Source organism: Phascolarctos cinereus, unplaced genomic scaffold, assembly GCF_003287225.1.
Source record: "Phascolarctos cinereus isolate Bilbo 61053 unplaced genomic scaffold, phaCin_HiC Scaffold_9;HRSCAF=440, whole genome shotgun sequence".
Classification (NCBI taxonomy): domain Eukaryota; kingdom Metazoa; phylum Chordata; class Mammalia; order Diprotodontia; family Phascolarctidae; genus Phascolarctos; species Phascolarctos cinereus.
The window spans coordinates 221,088,206-221,099,063 of NW_027556402.1; positions in this window are offsets into that span (position 1 = coordinate 221,088,206).

The window sequence follows — 10,858 nt, forward strand, 5'->3', positions numbered from 1 at the left end:
TACGATGAAAAATGCTATCTGCCTCCAGAGAAAGAACTGATAGAGTTTGAATGTAGATTGAAACATACTTTTTGTTAACTTTATTTTTCTTGGTTTTTTTTTAATTGGTCTGTGTTTTCTTTCCCAACATGGCTAACACAGAAATATGTTTTACATGATTGCACCTGTATAACTTATATCAAGTTGCTTGTCTTCTCAAGAAAGGGGGAAGGGAGTAAAGGTGGGAGAGAATTTGGAACTCAAAATTTTAAATAACAAATGTTAAAAATTGTTTTTACATATGATTGGTAAAAATAACTATAAATTTTTTTAAAAAAGAATTGGGCCAGGAGACCAGAATTTTCCCCAGTATTCCTTCCTCTTAGAGGACCATCCCTTATAAATAATACTATTGTTTTAAAGAAAACAAGGAAGAAGAGAGAATATCCACAAAACCAATTAACACCTTGAAAAAGTTTGAATATACATGCAATGTATGACACCAGTTGAACTTTACATATCTACAAAGGAGTGGGGTTAGGGTATCTTCTCATATCTCTTCTTTGGGGTCACGCTTGTTCTTTGAGGATGCATATGTTATATGTCTAGCTAGGTGGCACAATGTAGAAAACAATGGGCCTTGAGTCAAAACACCTGAGTTCAAATCTGGTCTCAGACACTGATGACTGTGGGCACGTCACTTAAGCTTTATATGCTTCAGTTTCCTCAACTTTAAAATGGAGATCATAATAGTGCCTAACTCCCAAGGTGGTCATGAGGATCAAATGAGGGAATATTTGCAAAGTATCACAGTGCCCGGTAAATAGTAGGTGCTACATAAATGCCTATTCCCTTCCCTCCTTCTACTTCACCCACAATGCCTAGCCCATGACTAGAACCAGAATAGGTGCTCAATAAATATCTGTTGGTTATTAAGTCAATTTTATGTCACTTCAACATTCAGATACAGCTTCAAACTCCCCATAGCAATATATTCATTTCACTCATTCTAGTCACTGGGTAAAAAAACAGATGTACCCATGGGAATGCCCAACGAGTCCCATAGGCTGAATCCAGGCTCTACTTTCTATGTGCATTTGTGTTGATCACAGCCATAGAAAAGATCTTTGCATGAGAAATCCCCAATCGTGTGACTGATAGTTGATATAACATTGATTTATCAGACAAAACGCAGACGTGGGTTGACTGAGGGATTGGCTGACAAGCTACTACTCCCACTGCTATGAGCTAAAGCATTGCCATAAGCTAGTAGCCAGGTTTCGCAGTCTGTCAAAAGTGCTTTTCGGTTTTTCTTTGCTAAAAATTCCAAAATGTTTCACTATATCACCAGCCTGTCCAGCTCTGTGGCAGGACTCACAGTGTGTGGGTTCCCCCTACTGGCTTAGATTTTCAGGCTGCAAAGCTGATATCACCAATGACATCTATCTATGAAATGCAAACTCCAATGAGGCATCAGGGAATTTGAAAGGTCTAGGTCTGGAGATGAAGAAAAAAAGGGGGTGGGGGGCACTACAAATCAGCACTCAGGGTGCTACCCAAAGCCTGAGAGATTTAAATTGGATTCATAGAACATGTGAATTGGAAGTTCCTTGGGGAATCACACAGTGCAACAGCATGGTTTAACACAGAAAGAAATTAAAGTCTAGATGGGGGAACTGACTTGCTCAAGGCCATATAGGTTATCTGTTACAAGAGTGGATAATGGAACCTAGCTCCAGGTATGGAGTCTACCACATTGTCCAGAAGAATTAGAAAGGAGAGACATTAGAGAACATTGATTGTAATCTCTTCATTTTGTAGTTAAGAAAATGAAGGCCCAAAAAAGTTAAGTGACTTACTCAGGCTTACATAATTCAAAGCCACAATTTGAATTTGTCATCTTGCTCCAAGTATGACATTTTCAACTGTGCCATCTTGTAACAAAATCAAATCTATGACCTTTAGAGCTTCAGCCTAATGTTTTCCCAAAAACATTATTTTCACTACTATATTATAATTCCTTCTATTTTTTTTTCAGGATGGATACAATCTGAACCACACAAATTTGTCGTTTCCTACTTAATATCCACATAGAACCGTGAGTTTGGTTGTTGGTTTTCATTCTTGAAGGGGACCAAAACAACATCACTAAGTTAGAGTCAAGTTACAGTGTAACTGTAACAGTGGCTGATCAGATTAATATGAGGTTGTAAGGCTCTACCACCAGTCAGGCACAAATAGTGCACGTGAACATTTGGGGTAGAACATCTGAGGTCTACTTGAACTGGACTCCAAATACCATTTTTTCTAACAGAACTTCCTCTGGGGCTCATTGGTATCAGGAAAGCACTTATGTATTATGGGAGGAGGAATATGCTCTTCTCATGAGTTCTAAGCACTGCAGACACTACATATGTAGTGGATTGTACTAGTCAGGAAAAATCTCTTGTGATTTCATTGATATGGGGAACTTCTGGCTAAGAAAACTCTCTCTACCACAGCAAGTCAGACCTATCTCTCCAAATTAAAGTCTTAGAAAGTTGCCTAGATTACTAAATAGTTAAATAACTTGCCCAGAGTCACATGACAAGTATGTCAAGGGCAGATTATTCCAAGAGAAAGTAAGCCAATCTTTTAGCTCACTTTTATAGGTCATGGAATGGGGAAGCTCTTTGGACAAAGATTTGTCCTCCTAAGCCTCAGTCAAGTCAGTCATCTTGCAGGCAACCGCAGTGACTGGGAACTGCTAAAGGATCCTCTGCCCTTTCAGCAATTCAATTAGGTAAACGTGTGTTAAGCACCTATTATGTGCCAAGCACAGGGGATACAAAAAGAGGCAAAAGAGTAGGAGGATGATGTTGCCCTCTATAACAATAGAGAAGACAGGAGGGTTTAGGGGAAAGATAATTTAGTTCTGTTTTGGACATATTGAATTTAAGCTGCCTATTGGACGCCCAGTTTGTGACGCCTCAGTAGGTATGCCCACACTCTCCACGAAGAAGAGCTCATCGATTTGCCTCTAAAAAAAGGTTTCTGCCACGCATATATGGGTTTAATCATGTCTTCCTGACTCGGGAGCCAACTCTGCATTCACTACACCATCCTGTCTCTCATGACTGCAAGATATAACAACATGAAGTTTGAATAAATGAAAATCCAAGTAGCTGAGTGACCAGAGCTTCCAAAACATTTAACAAGTGCCTGATCCTTTGGTTAGCCAGGAGCATATCATTCACCCTTCCCTGCTTAATGAAGGTCCGTCAATAGAGGTCTTGAAGATGGCACCTTCCTTGTCCTTTTTGGAAGAGTACCTAAGTGAGTTCTTCAATCAACATGGTGAGATTGAAGCAGATAGGGCTCTGTTTAGAGGTGAATGAGGCTGGTCCTCCTCCTGAAGAGTGTGCATATACCTGTTGACAGAGTGCTGAAAGGACCTAAGGTTCCTGATTGGTCCCCAGTCACTAAGGCTGTCTCTAGGTTGATTGACTGACTGAGGCTTAGGAGGAGAGATCTTTGTCCAAGGAGTGGCCTCTCTCCTTGATCAGTAAAAGTGAGCTGACAGATCAACTTCATCTATCTTGGAATTTCCTCTCCCCCCTCCCAATCAGATTATGGGGCAGCTAGGTGGTGTAGGAAAACTCATCTTCATGAGTTCAAATCCAAACTCAGACACTTGCTAGCTCTATGACCCTGAGCAAGTCACTTCATCCTATTTGCCTCAGTTTCTTCATCTGTAAAATGAGCTGGAGAAGGAAATGGCAAACAACTCCAGTACCTTTGCCAAAAAAAATCCCCAAAATGGGGTCAAGAGTCAAATACAATTGAAAAATGACTGAACAACAATAATGCAGAAAACAGACCAACATTTCACAAAATATAACTCCATTCTACTGGAGGGGGGAGGAGGGAAAGAAGGGAACTTGTGCAATCACACAATTTCCTCCCTTCATGAACTCGCCATGAGGTGAGCAAATATGTGCCTACACACCACCACTACACACCAGATCATGAGAGAGAAGCTTATGGGCCAATAACAAGGAAAACGCTGGAAGATTTACTGCAGAAGTACATGGCAAAAGCAAATATGTGCAAGCCTACTTGATCCAAGAAGGCAATACCAACCCTGGAGTTTGCCTCATAGTTGAGCCCAGTTTCAAAAATTTCTAAGTTCAAGAGTTCAGTCATTGGCCTTTGTGAGGGAGATTTTCTCAATTACATACTTCTTTAACATGGAGGAGGACAGGACAAAAAATCTCTACCTTGCTGCCTCCACCATTAACCCCTATTATGATGGTGAGTTGCTCAGGAAGGGCAGGTTCAATGAGGAGAAAGTTGTTTATTCAGCAGCCCCAAAATGTCTACCTGTTAAGGGATGTCTAAATACAGGGTGGTACTATGACCGCTGAATGAAGCATGTAGGACTCAATGTGAAAAAAGAACTTACCAAACGTCAAACTGCTACCCTAATAAGAACCCTAACTTCTGAGAGAGATGATGAACCGTTCAACTGCTCTATATGTCTACTGTATCTATTGATGGGCATGCTATTCCTTTGCACTTTCTGTAAAACAAGTCTACATAATACCCAATATCCATATCATTACTCAGAGTACTTTATCAGGGAGAGGGGACCCTGTCAATCACATTTATAGGGAAAAGTTGACACAAAAGATATAGTAGCAGATTTTCCTGGAATAATTCCATGTAAGGACAATGAGCTTGAGAAGTAAAGGCAATCCTTGAAGTAGGCCTCTGTTTAGTAGCATTATAAAGAGCACTGGATGTGGAATCAGAGGATTCAGATCCTAGCTCTTGTCTCTTAATTACTTGGATGATATGGACAAGTCACTTAAATCTCTGGGCTTTGGTTTCCTCATCTGTAATGTGAGGGGATTACACTAGATGGCCCCTAAATTTTCCTACTCCAAATCTATTACACTATGAGCCCTTGAACATATAGCTACATGATAAATCAGAAATGCTGAGGTATGGGTAATTGGGTTAATTCACCTGGAATTCACACTTGGAGTGGCAAAAGTAGGTATTGTTGTAAGCAATGATTCACAGAGGCTGCTTTGTCTGCCTCAGATGGAACAATTTTAAAAAATGACGTGAAATTTCTATACCCATAATCAATCCATAACACTTATCTAACACCCACATAAAAGAGAGAGAGAGAGAGAGAGAGAGAGAGAGAGAGAGAGAGAGAGAGAGAGAATATTCTGCTTCTCTCAACTTTCATACAGCCCTCCCCAGGCTTCACAATTCTTTTTTTTTTTTAAACCTCTTCCTCTTCAAAGTTACTCTCGATGTTATTTTTAAATGAATATCACCTATAGGGCAGGACCAAGAAAACTAAATGCTGCAATGCTTTCCAAAATTCCTGGTCTCTGTAGTTCTATACCTCTGCTCAAAAAGTACATCAGGGTAAGTTTGCTATTTAATGTATTTGTAATTGCAAGGGCTACATTTTCTTAAATGAAAAGGAAATTGACATTGCTTGCTAGAGGATGTATGCATGCATAAATAGCAATATTGGTCAATTAAGGCCTTTTTTCCTTAACATTGGTATATATGTCGTGAAGTCTCACCCCAACCCAGGTTAGCATTTATATGTTGATCCTGAAAGGAAAGCTATAATTCCTTAAAGCAAAGTCTTCATTGTTCTCTCAAGAGAAGTAAACCTCAAAGACTAGGGCATTGGTCAAAGTAGTTAGAGACCAAAAAATTCCTTAGGATACTTTGATTGTTTTTCAAGTACAAATGCAAATTATTCCAAAGCCTACAATCTCTTTAAACTATTTTCCCATATGTCCCTAAGCTATAGGGCAGATCTCTCCCTGTAAATTTTAATTATGGTCAGCTCAGCCCAAGAAAAATGATTTTCTCTGTAGGACCTTAGTTCCTATAGATAAAAGATTTCCTTATCTTAAATAGAGATAAGGATAAGTATCCTGGAGCTAGCCTCACCATCCCAGCCAATCAGTCATTGCCTTAGAATCCTTGATAACTAGAAAATTAAAACATCTCCAATGTAAATTAAAATGGGATTTTTTATTTAAAATAGGAAATCTTATCAACTACGATGGAGGTCAGAGTTATTATATTCCCACCCCCATTCCCTACCCCATTAGTTATCAGTGATACTAACACTTGGGTCATTAACACAGGGAATAGCACCTGCTTTCTCTATCCTTATTAGTTTTTCTGAGAATAAAGGCATCTGTAATGCTCAGATAGTAGGGAGAAGGCCACCTCTTGAGTTGTAATCTTCCCCATCACCCCTAGGGCTACTGTCCAACACTCCAGTAACCATCTAGGAAACTGCACCTTCCTTTCTCACAGGCCCATCTGTACTTCTGAATTATTCAGATAGCCGGCAGATAGCCAACCAAGTCCTGAAGAGCACCTTATCTCATCTACGCCAATTCTAAAATCGCTACCATCTACAAGGATTATACATTGATAAACATCAATAATATGTGTAAATTTATGCAAACAGCCTACTTATTTCTTCACTGTGAGTGGTGGCTAGTGTATTTGAAAAATCATGGCAATCGCTGTTAAATTTAGAAAGTAATGTGAATATGAGAATCCGATCAATTCTCCTCTTTAACTATTTTCAACAAAACCCCAGAGTAAAACCCCAAATTGGTTGCTGGGGAACGTATGCATGAACAAGTAGCAATATTGGGCAATTTAGGTCTTTTCTCCTTAATGTGTTGGTATATTGTAAAGTCTCATCACCGCCCCCTATCTAGCTTAGCATTGATAAGTAGAATCCAAATGGAAAATTGGAATTCCTTGAAACAGTGTATCCATTATTCTCAATGACTCACCCTGACTCATTTTGAAAAAAGATTATAGAGTACTATAATAATGTATAGAAATCATAGTGCTGAGCAAAGGACTAGTAGTATTATGCCCAAATCACATTGAGCTCCAGTCCTTAAGGAGATGAAAAATCCTTTCAGATAGAGAGGAGTCATGCACTCATGGGTAGCAGGTCCCCAAAATGTCTTCGGAACAAAATATGTTGCCACAGAAAGACAAAAGACTCGGTCAGTTTTCCTTATTTCTCCCTTCCCCAATCCCACTCTCCCTAGTTCACTATCATTTAAAATTTCAGCTGAGAAGATGAAACAGCAGAGCCCACAAATGGCCAACTTTGCCATGATGTAGCTCTTTTTCCAATATGAAAATATTCCCAGGGTAATTTGTAAGCAGCATTTTATTTATTCCTCTTTATTAGCTAGCCTGTTTGACAGGTCATAGGCCATGTTTGAATAACAGAACTCTGTGGGAGATTAGTATCACTGCAAAGGACTGAACCATAGAATCTTAAAGTCAGAAGTAATTTAGAAACCATCTAGTACAATTCTTTCATTTTACAGAGAAGGACCCTAAGACCCAGAGACATAAAGTGACTTGTTCAAAGTTATCCAGCTCTCAGCTGAAAGAACCAGGAGTCATGCCCAGGTCTCCCGATTCTACTACACTGAGTTGTCCCACTTCACAGAGGGAGCCTGTTTGAATGTGTTTGATACCCCCTTTCTCAGATAATAGATGCTGGAATATTAGAGCTTGCAAGGGAAGTTAGAGATCATTTAATGAATGTTCCCCCATCTCGCAGATGAGGAAATTGAGCAGAGAGGTGAATTAACTTGACTGTCACACACTCACATAATTTTCCCACTATGAGACTCAGTTTTCTCCTCTGAAAAATGAGGATGACAATACCTACACATTATCTACCTTACGTGGTAGTTGTGAAGACCAACAGTAAAATGTTTGTAAAGTACATTGTCACTATAAATCACTTTACTTATGAAATAATGCAAGCTATCGTGTTAGTGTTTTATTAAAAGCTTAACAATGAACATCAATACAAACAACTCAATTTACCTAGTAACTATTTACAATTCAGTTAATTAATTTCGATGTATGAAGTGTCATAGTAATTTTTCAGGCACTCCCTCTAAGTCCTCATTAGGATTTTTTCCTCATTAATTCTTACACACTTTTCCTCTTAGATAGCTGTAGTTAGTATATGCTGCGGTTTTGGTTTTTGGTTTTTTGCAGTTTACTATTTCTTAGAAGTCTTTCTATATCCTTTATATTTCCTATACTTGTTCATTTTAACTGCATGTAATATTCTATTATATGGATATATCACAATTTAACCATTTCCCTTTTCCTCCAATATTGGACTTCATGTTATTTCTGGTTATTTGTATAGATTACATATAAAAAGGTGCTATGGAATCTTTACAAAAGCTATCATTATTGTTTCGTGTCATCACCCACCCAAATGTTTTCATGAAATTTACCTGTTAAGAAAGAAATTATTCCTGAAACATGAGTTTACATAGGACCTGGTCTTTGAAGGATAGAAACCCATAAGAATTCACCTGAATCCATAAGGCTTCCAATAATTTGTTTAAATTCACCAAACATTTATTAAGCTCCCATTCTACACAAAGTCCTATACTAGGCATTAAAGAACTGAGAGCACTTATTCAGTTCCCCGAAGGGATCTCTGATCTCATGGATATAACTACTAACTTCATTTGTGCAGATTTTAACACATCAACACCTTCTCGTACTCAGAAATTCTGGTCCATATTTTCACACACTTGAAAATATACCCAATGAATCGGAAGCCTTCCCATGGATAATTTTTTCATTCCCCGCGTACCAGAGTAGCAATCTGTTCCTCTATTTTCTTTGGCTGTCATTACATGAAAGGTCTACTTCCTTTTCTAGGCATACATTTATGCTTTTATATCTCTTTTTATTCAGTCATGTTTCATTCATGCCAGACTCTTCATAACCCTTTTTGGGGTTTTCTTGGCAAAGATCCTAGAGCGGTTTGCCATTTGTACCACTTCTTTTATGTACAGGAAAAACCACAGTGATCACTAGAAATAGGCTGCAGTCTATTTATACCCATCATGCATTGCTCTATTGTCCGTAGTCACCAGTAATAGTTACTATTCAGTGACTGTGGTGTTCTGAGACTGACACTCACACAGCAGCATCATAAGAACATTAGTGTTAACAGGGCCAGTTTTTGCATTTGAGACTGTTGACAGACCTGCAGAGTTTGCCAAAATCAGTCCGGTTCACTCCCTTCTTCCAACTCAGTCTGGGGCCCAATTTATTCTCCAGGTATAGTGTTGTCCTAGATAAATGGACTGACATATTAATTTAATGAAATGGCTGTCCATCAGCATGCCATTTTCCACTATGTATTTTCATCCATCTGGTTTTCCTCTGTGAATTGTTAAACAAACCTCTTTTGTTTAATCATAACTCTCATTGAAGAGGCATTATATTGTTCTGGGCCTTGATGAAATTAGTAAAATGTCACCTATTATCAGGAAGATACAAAAGACTTCATTATACAATAGAAATCCCTCTTCCATTTGGACCCAACACAGAATGTCTTCCATAGCAGTGACAAATACCTTTGGGGAGCATATATCACATTGCTCGGTAAATTAATGGGTCATCAGGCAGTTTATATTTATAAAGGAATCCTGGATTATATTAACGAATACGTAAGAAACTCCTTTTTAGAAGTGAAATTTGTCTGCATTCTAGCAAATAAGATGCTTTTACATACTAAATAAACCAAGACAGCGATGTCTTACATTCTGTAATGTAGGTTGCAAGTGGTCATGTCTGGTTGGATACATCCTCAAAAAAAGATTTTTTGGAAAGAACATACCAATTGGCGGAAGAGGCCACAGGGATAGAAACGTTGTCAGCTCGAGAGAGACTCTGGGGCAGAAATGAAAAAAAATAATAATGCCGAGGGTCAGGGCTGAGTTGAGTTGCAAGTGAGCAGAGGTTGGTGGGTACTTCTTCAAACAGAGATACCTTGAAAGAACTCACTAGAGGAGGAGGCTACAGGGATGGAAGCCTTGCCAGAGTGAGAAGGCTGTTGGATGGAGGGAGGTAGAGTAGCCCTCAGGGCTCAACTCCTGCAGACTCCTCCTCCTCTCATTTGTGAGTTTATCCCTTGAACTTTTTAAGATAGCACCCATGCTAGCTCACCATGCTCACTTCTAAGTAGGCTCACCCCCTTGACTCCCTAGACTACTCTTCTGCCTACTGAACACACGCATATACACCTTCCTTTCAAGCTCTTTTTTATATATTATCTTCCCCTTTTAGAAAGTAAGCTCCTTGAGGGTAGGAACTATCTTTTTGTATTTGGGTTTCTAGTGATTAGCAGGATGCTTTATCTATTCTCTAAATCTTTTAGTTGGACTATAGGACAATAGAGACTAAAGACTTTGATCAAAAAGTCTTTTTGAACAAAAAGACTGAAGTCTTTTGATCCCTTGGTGAATTCAGCTCTATATTGTCCTCTTCTCTAGAGCCCCTTGCCCTCTTACCTTTTTGCTGGCCTTGCTTTGCCAAGCCCCTTAGCCTTGGATTACTTCCACCATCTCTTACCTTCATTCCTACTCATGTGTGTGGTTCAGGGATGACTAGCCCCTCTGGTGAGGTCTTGCTGAGGTGTCGTAAAACCAATTACTGCACAAGTCAACACATTACCCCTTGATATCACTGGTCCTCTTCCCCAAAAGGAGGGATGAATAACAATGGAGGAAAACCTTGATACTGGTATAAATCTATTTGATGAAGAAATACAGATGATAAGACAGGGGAAGGAAAGAAGCATTTATTAAGCATCTACCATGTGACAGTCACTGTGTTAATCACTTTATACATATTTCATTTGATCTTCATAATACCTGTGAGGGAGGTGCTATTTTATTATCACAATTTTGCAGCCGAGTAAACTGATGAAGACAGAAGTTAAATGACACACCCAGAATTATAAAGGTAGTAAGTATCTGAGGTC